The following is a 7,500-nucleotide window of genomic DNA, read 5'->3' as shown; positions in this document are numbered from 1 at the left end:
CCTCCTGTCACAGTACACAAACAATGGCAGGAATGAAAGACACAGATCTGCCACAACCTTGGAATCGGAGCGCCGCCTGTCATGAGCCACAAGTGCATCCTGACGTGACAAATCGGATGATCCCGCAGGCATGCACTTACGATAATCACTATCAACGAACCTGCCGCCCCCTCCCCCCCCAAAATACACCTTTCCCTACAACGTGTACCTTAACCTAAGCTATATTGTACCTTAACCTAAGCGATATTGTACCTTAACCTAAGGTATATCGTACCTTAACCTAACCTACATTGCGCCTTCACCTAACCTACGTTGTACCTTAACCTAACCTACGTTGTACCTTAACCTAACCTACGTTGTACCTTAACCTAACCTACGTTGTACCTTAACCTAACCTACGTTGTACCTTAACCTAACCTACGTTGTACCTTAACCTAACCTACGTTGTACCTTAACCTAACCTACGTTGTACCTTAACCTAACCTACGTTGTGCCTTAACCTAACCTACGTTGTGCCTTAACCTAACCTACGTTGTGCCTTAACCTAACCTACGTTGTGCCTTAACCTAACCTACGTTGTGCCTTAACCTAACCTACGTTGTGCCTTAACCTAACCTACGTTGTGCCTTAACCTAACCTATGTTGTGCCTTAACCTAACCTATGTTGTGCCTTAACCTAACCTATGTTGTGCCTTAACCTAACCTATGTTGTGCCTTAACCTAACCTATGTTGTGCCTTAACCTAACCTATGTTGTGCCTTAACCTAACCTATGTTGTGCCTTAACCTAACCTATGTTGTGCCTTAACCTAACCTATGTTGTGCCTTAACCTAACCTATGTTGTGCCTTAACCTAACCTACGTTGTGCCTTAACCTAACCTACGTTGTGCCTTAACCTAACCTACGTTGTGCCTTAACCTAACCTACGTTGTGCCTTAACCTAACCTACGTTGTGCCTTAACCTAACCTACGTTGTGCCTTAACCTAACCTACGTTGTGCCTTAACCTAACCTACGTTGTGCCTTAACCTAACCTACGTTGTGCCTTAACCTAACCTACGTTGTGCCTTAACCTAACCTACGTTGTGCCTTAACCTAACCTACGTTGTGCCTTAACCTAACCTACGTTGTGCCTTAACCTAACCTACGTTGTGCCTTAACCTAACCTACGTTGTGCCTTAACCTAACCTACGTTGTGCCTTAACCTAACCTACGTTGTGCCTTAACCTAACCTACGTTGTGCCTTAACCTAACCTACGTTGTGCCTTAACCTAACCTACGTTGTGCCTTAACCTAACCTACGTTGTGCCTTAACCTAACCTACGTTGTGCCTTAACCTAACCTACGTTGTGCCTTAACCTAACCTACGTTGTGCCTTAACCTAACCTATGTTGTGCCTTAACCTAACCTATGTTGTGCCTTAACCTAACCTATGTTGTGCCTTAACCTAACCTATGTTGTGCCTTAACCTAACCTATGTTGTGCCTTAACCTAACCTATGTTGTGCCTTAACCTAACCTATGTTGTGCCTTAACCTAACCTATGTTGTGCCTTAACCTAACCTACGTTGTGCCTTAACCTAACCTACGTTGTGCCTTAACCTAACCCATATTGTACCTTAACCTAACCCATATTGTACCTTAACCTAACCCATATTGTACCTTAACCTAACCCATATTGTACCTTAACCTAACCCATATTGTACCTTAACGTAACCTAATTTGTGCCTTAACGTAACCTAATTTGTGCCTTAACGTAACCTAATTTGTGCCTTAACGTAACCTAATTTGTGCCTTAACGTAACCTAATTTGTGCCTTAACGTAACCTAATTTGTGCCTTAACGTAACCTAATTTGTGCCTTAACGTAACCTAATTTGTGCCTTAACGTAACCTAATTTGTGCCTTAACGTAACCTAATTTGTGCCTTAACGTAACCTAATTTGTGCCTTAACGTAACCTAATTTGTGCCTTAACGTAACCTAATTTGTGCCTTAACGTAACCTAATTTGTGCCTTAACGTAACCTAATTTGTGCCTTAACGTAACCTAATTTGTGCCTTAACGTAACCTAATTTGTGCCTTAACGTAACCTAATTTGTGCCTTAACGTAACCTAATTTGTGCCTTAACGTAACCTAATTTGTGCCTTAACGTAACCTAATTTGTGCCTTAACGTAACCCATGTTGTGCCTTAACGTAACCCATGTTGTGCCTTAACGTAACCCAATTTGTGCCTTAACGTAACCCATGTTGTGCCTTAACCTAACCTATATTGTGCCTCAACCTAACCTATATTGCGCCTTAACCTGACGCACGTTGTCGCTGAACCTGCTCTGTAATTGTTATGCAACTCGTTAAATTAGTGTAGTGTTGCCTAACCGCAACCCTCGCAATATAGTTCGCTATTCGCACTGCCCGGTCCCCTGTGTATCGCGTCATGTTAAACACCTTGCAGGTGTTGCTGACTTTCCACATGCTCCTGCTATACACTGTAATGTGGATAGCAGCAGGACGTACATGCCCCCCCCCCCTTCCCCCCTGCCTTCGCAAGCTGGTCGTTGAGAAGTTTGCATGTTCAATGCCCTTCGCATGCCGACGTACTCAGCCTACGTTGTGGTACGGCCTGTCACCTGTCCGCCGATGTACGCAAAACCCACAAACTGTACTGCACATTGGTCCGTATGTACTGAATGATACATCGTGGCACATGTGTGACCGTACGACGACTGCGCCTAGCAACGGCAGACCATACAGTCCAAATATTGTGCACGCAGCTACGTGTCGTCTCCCTATAAGAGCTGGATTGCAGTGTGGTACGCCATTCAGACGTGTGGGAGGAACGGACGCCCTGGATGGCGATCAGCATGAGCAGTCTGTTGATGTAGTGGAGCGTGTATTCGGACGTAGTCGTCTCTTCTCACACACCGTGATAGCATGTTGCACCGCGTTCCACATCTGCGACATCCTGCAGAGGCCGGCTGACAGTCGTTCGCGCAATGGACACCGCATACGTACGGGGGCTACCTTCCACGTGTTCTCGAGGCGTGCACATGTTGTTGCGTCTATGTGGGCAGACGTAGTGTGTTGTGACACCTGACACAGGCATGCAATACTCGTTGCAAATGGCGATGGACGTCTACGTTTGCTGGTGACGTTACGCAAATGAACAACAGGTAACCCGTTGTGGTGCGGTTGTTCTCGCTAGAGGTGAATCAGTGTTGGCGACGATCGGTCGAGCTATTAACCGGTTGTTTCAGGGATACCCACCATGCCCACGAACGTGAAAGGGGACCCACCATGCCCACGAACGCGAAAGGGGATCTGGGTGTGAGGCGATACGCGGCGGTGGCTGGGTGGGACCGTCCCCGGCCGGTGAGGGGGGGCCGCCCGGCGTGCTGGCAGCGCGGTGCGTGGGCGCACGCGCTACAGCCGGCTGGTGGGGGCGGCCAGTGGCAGGCGCGCCGGCCGACGGACGCGGCAGGCGGCGCAGCTGCGCGCCGGCGCCCCCTGCTCGCGGCGCCTTGCGGCCAAAGTAGGTCCTCGCGGGCCCGGTGCGAAGCGCGGTGGCCATCTGCAGTGTGCTGGTCCGATTGAGGACTGTGTGCGCTGAGGATGCGCCGCCGCCCGGCGCTCGGCGCCGCGACGCCGTCTGCTGCTCGGTCGCCCCAGCGGTTCTCGCAGGTGGTTTGTATCGCAGCTGTGCGGACGTGTTGGCGCGTGCGCTGTGCTGGGAGAGTTCGCTTCGGCACCCAAGTGGGGCTTTTGTCCTTCTGTGGCGCTGGCGTTGGAGCTGCCGGTCACCGTAGGTGGCGCGTGTTGTCTCCCGCCGGCAATGCCACGACAGCACGCTCCCGGGCCTCTGTCGGCAGCGGCAAGCTCAGTTGGGAGCACGGGTGGTCGCACCTAAAGCGTCTACTCGCCTAACTCCGGGCGATTGCGCCTCTCTCGAACCCGACCAAGTACTTAGGACGGCGCTGCGCGCCGCCGGGACCTGAGAGGGTTTCGAGGTGTGTTGTGCAGGGGAGCTCAGCCTCCTCCTGTTTGCAGAATAATTGAGCGGACGCTTGCGTGTTCGCGCGGGCCCCCGGGACACACTCCCGGGCGGCCGGCTGCTCAGCTCTAGTTGACGCAGCTCCCTGGTTGATCCTGCCAGTAGTCATATGCTTGTCTCAAAGATTAAGCCATGCATGTCTCAGTACAAGCCGCATTAAGGTGAAACCGCGAATGGCTCATTAAATCAGTTATGGTTCCTTAGATCGTACCCACGTTACTTGGATAACTGTGGTAATTCTAGAGCTAATACATGCAAACAGAGTCCCGACCAGAGATGGAAGGGACGCTTTTATTAGATCAAAACCAATCGGTCGGCTCGTCCGGTCCGTTTGCCTTGGTGACTCTGAATAACTTTGGGCTGATCGCACGGTCCTCGTACCGGCGACGCATCTTTCAAATGTCTGCCTTATCAACTGTCGATGGTAGGTTCTGCGCCTACCATGGTTGTAACGGGTAACGGGGAATCAGGGTTCGATTCCGGAGAGGGAGCCTGAGAAACGGCTACCACATCCAAGGAAGGCAGCAGGCGCGCAAATTACCCACTCCCGGCACGGGGAGGTAGTGACGAAAAATAACGATACGGGACTCATCCGAGGCCCCGTAATCGGAATGAGTACACTTTAAATCCTTTAACGAGTATCTATTGGAGGGCAAGTCTGGTGCCAGCAGCCGCGGTAATTCCAGCTCCAATAGCGTATATTAAAGTTGTTGCGGTTAAAAAGCTCGTAGTTGGATTTGTGTCCCCACGCTGTTGGTTCACCGCCCGTCGGTGTTTAACTGGCATGTATCGTGGGACGTCCTGCCGGTGGGGCGAGCCGAAGGCGTGCGACCGCCTCGTGCGTGCTCGTGCGTCCCGAGGCGGACCCCGTTGAAATCCTACCAGGGTGCTCTTTATTGAGTGTCTCGGTGGGCCGGCACGTTTACTTTGAACAAATTAGAGTGCTTAAAGCAGGCAAGCCCGCCTGAATACTGTGTGCATGGAATAATGGAATAGGACCTCGGTTCTATTTTGTTGGTTTTCGGAACCCGAGGTAATGATTAATAGGGACAGGGCGGGGGCATTCGTATTGCGACGTTAGAGGTGAAATTCTTGGATCGTCGCAAGACGAACAGAAGCGAAAGCATTTGCCAAGTATGTTTTCATTAATCAAGAACGAAAGTTAGAGGTTCGAAGGCGATCAGATACCGCCCTAGTTCTAACCATAAACGATGCCAGCCAGCGATCCGCCGCAGTTCCTCCGATGACTCGGCGGGCAGCCTCCGGGAAACCAAAGCTTTTGGGTTCCGGGGGAAGTATGGTTGCAAAGCTGAAACTTAAAGGAATTGACGGAAGGGCACCACCAGGAGTGGAGCCTGCGGCTTAATTTGACTCAACACGGGAAACCTCACCAGGCCCGGACACCGGAAGGATTGACAGATTGATAGCTCTTTCTTGATTCGGTGGGTGGTGGTGCATGGCCGTTCTTAGTTGGTGGAGCGATTTGTCTGGTTAATTCCGATAACGAACGAGACTCTAGCCTGCTAACTAGTCGCGTGACATCCTTCGTGCTGTCAGCGATTACTTTTCTTCTTAGAGGGACAGGCGGCTTCTAGCCGCACGAGATTGAGCAATAACAGGTCTGTGATGCCCTTAGATGTTCTGGGCCGCACGCGCGCTACACTGAAGGAATCAGCGTGTCCTTCCTAGGCCGAAAGGTCGGGGTAACCCGCTGAACCTCCTTCGTGCTAGGGATTGGGGCTTGCAATTGTTCCCCATGAACGAGGAATTCCCAGTAAGCGCGAGTCATAAGCTCGCGTTGATTACGTCCCTGCCCTTTGTACACACCGCCCGTCGCTACTACCGATTGAATGATTTAGTGAGGTCTTCGGACTGGTACGCGGCATTGACTCTGTCGTTGCCGATGCTACCGGAAAGATGACCAAACTTGATCATTTAGAGGAAGTAAAAGTCGTAACAAGGTTTCCGTAGGTGAACCTGCGGAAGGATCATTACCGACTAGACTGCATGTCTTTCGATGTGCGTGTCGTGTCGCGCAACACGCAGCTACCTGTACGGCTCGCAGTAGCCGTGCGCCGCGTGCGGAACCACGCGTTCGTCTCAAAACTAACGGCAATGTTGTGTGGTACGAGCGCTGAAGCGCTGGAGCGGCTGGCCTGCGGCACCTGGCGCCTGGCGCCGGTTTTGAATGACTTTCGCCCGACTGCCTGTCCGCTCCGGTGTGGAGCCGTACGACGCCCATCGGCCGTGAGGCCGTTGGACACTGAACGCTGGAACAGGGCCGCCACACGCCTCAGTCCCGCCTATGCAACTGTCTCGAAAGAGATGGTGGAAACTATGAAAAGATCACCCAGGACGGTGGATCACTCGGCTCGTGGGTCGATGAAGAACGCAGCAAATTGCGCGTCGACATGTGAACTGCAGGACACATGAACATCGACGTTTCGAACGCACATTGCGGTCCATGGATTCCGTTCCCGGGCCACGTCTGGCTGAGGGGTCGGCTACGTATACTGAAGCGCGCGGCGTTTGCCCCGCTTCGCAGACCTGGGAGTGTCGTGGCCGCCTGTGGGGCCGGCCGCGTCTCCTTAAACGTGCGATGCGCGCCCGTCGCCTGGCGGTTCGCATACCGGTACTTACTCGGTAGCGTGCACAGCCGGCTGGCGGTGTGGCGTGCGACACCTCGTACAACGACCTCAGAGCAGGCGAGACTACCCGCTGAATTTAAGCATATTACTAAGCGGAGGAAAAGAAACTAACAAGGATTCCCCCAGTAGCGGCGAGCGAACAGGGAAGAGTCCAGCACCGAACCCCGCAGGCTGCCGCCTGTCGTGGCATGTGGTGTTTTGGGAGGGTCCACTACCCCGACGCCTCGCGCCGAGCCCAAGTCCAACTTGAATGAGGCCACGGCCCGTAGAGGGTGCCAGGCCCGTAGCGGCCGGTGCGAGCGTCGGCGGGACCTCTCCTTCGAGTCGGGTTGCTTGAGAGTGCAGCTCCAAGTGGGTGGTAAACTCCATCTGAGACTAAATATGACCACGAGACCGATAGCGAACAAGTACCGTGAGGGAAAGTTGAAAAGAACTTTGAAGAGAGAGTTCAAAAGTACGTGAAACCGTTCTGGGGTAAACGTGAGAAGTCCGAAAGGTCGAACGGGTGAGATTCACGCCCATCCGGCCACTGGCCTCCGCCCTCGGCAGATGGGGCCGGCCGCCCGCGCGGAGCAATTCGCGGCGGGGTCGTGTCCGGTTGCCTTTCCACTCGCCGCGGGGCGGGGCCGTTCCGGTGTGCGGTGGGCCGCACTTCTCCCCTAGTAGGGACGTCGCGACCCGCTGGGTGCCGGCCTACGGCCCGGGTGCGCAGCCTGTCCTTCCGCGGGCCTCGGTTCGCGTCTGTTGGGCAGAGCCCCCGGTGTCCTGGCTGGCTGCCCGGCGGTATATCTGGAGGAGTCGAT

General features: G+C 53.2%; 2 non-coding genes across 2 annotated transcripts; both read left to right on the top strand.

Annotated features, from left to right (window-relative positions):
• Positions 1-4,131: 4,131 nt before the first annotated feature.
• On the top strand, positions 4,132-6,043 carry LOC126435644 (small subunit ribosomal RNA). Its single transcript, XR_007580090.1, has one exon. It is a non-coding gene; the product is annotated as a small subunit ribosomal RNA (ribosomal RNA).
• Positions 6,044-6,396: 353 nt separating this feature from the next.
• LOC126435632 (5.8S ribosomal RNA) lies at positions 6,397-6,551 on the top strand. The gene has a single exon (XR_007580080.1). It is a non-coding gene; the product is annotated as a 5.8S ribosomal RNA (ribosomal RNA).
• Positions 6,552-7,500: the final 949 nt, after the last annotated feature.

This window comes from Schistocerca serialis, unplaced genomic scaffold, assembly GCF_023864345.2.
Source record: "Schistocerca serialis cubense isolate TAMUIC-IGC-003099 unplaced genomic scaffold, iqSchSeri2.2 HiC_scaffold_1213, whole genome shotgun sequence".
NCBI classification, from domain to species: Eukaryota; Metazoa; Arthropoda; class Insecta; order Orthoptera; family Acrididae; genus Schistocerca; species Schistocerca serialis.
This window is presented reverse-complemented; position numbering and strand designations above follow the sequence as displayed.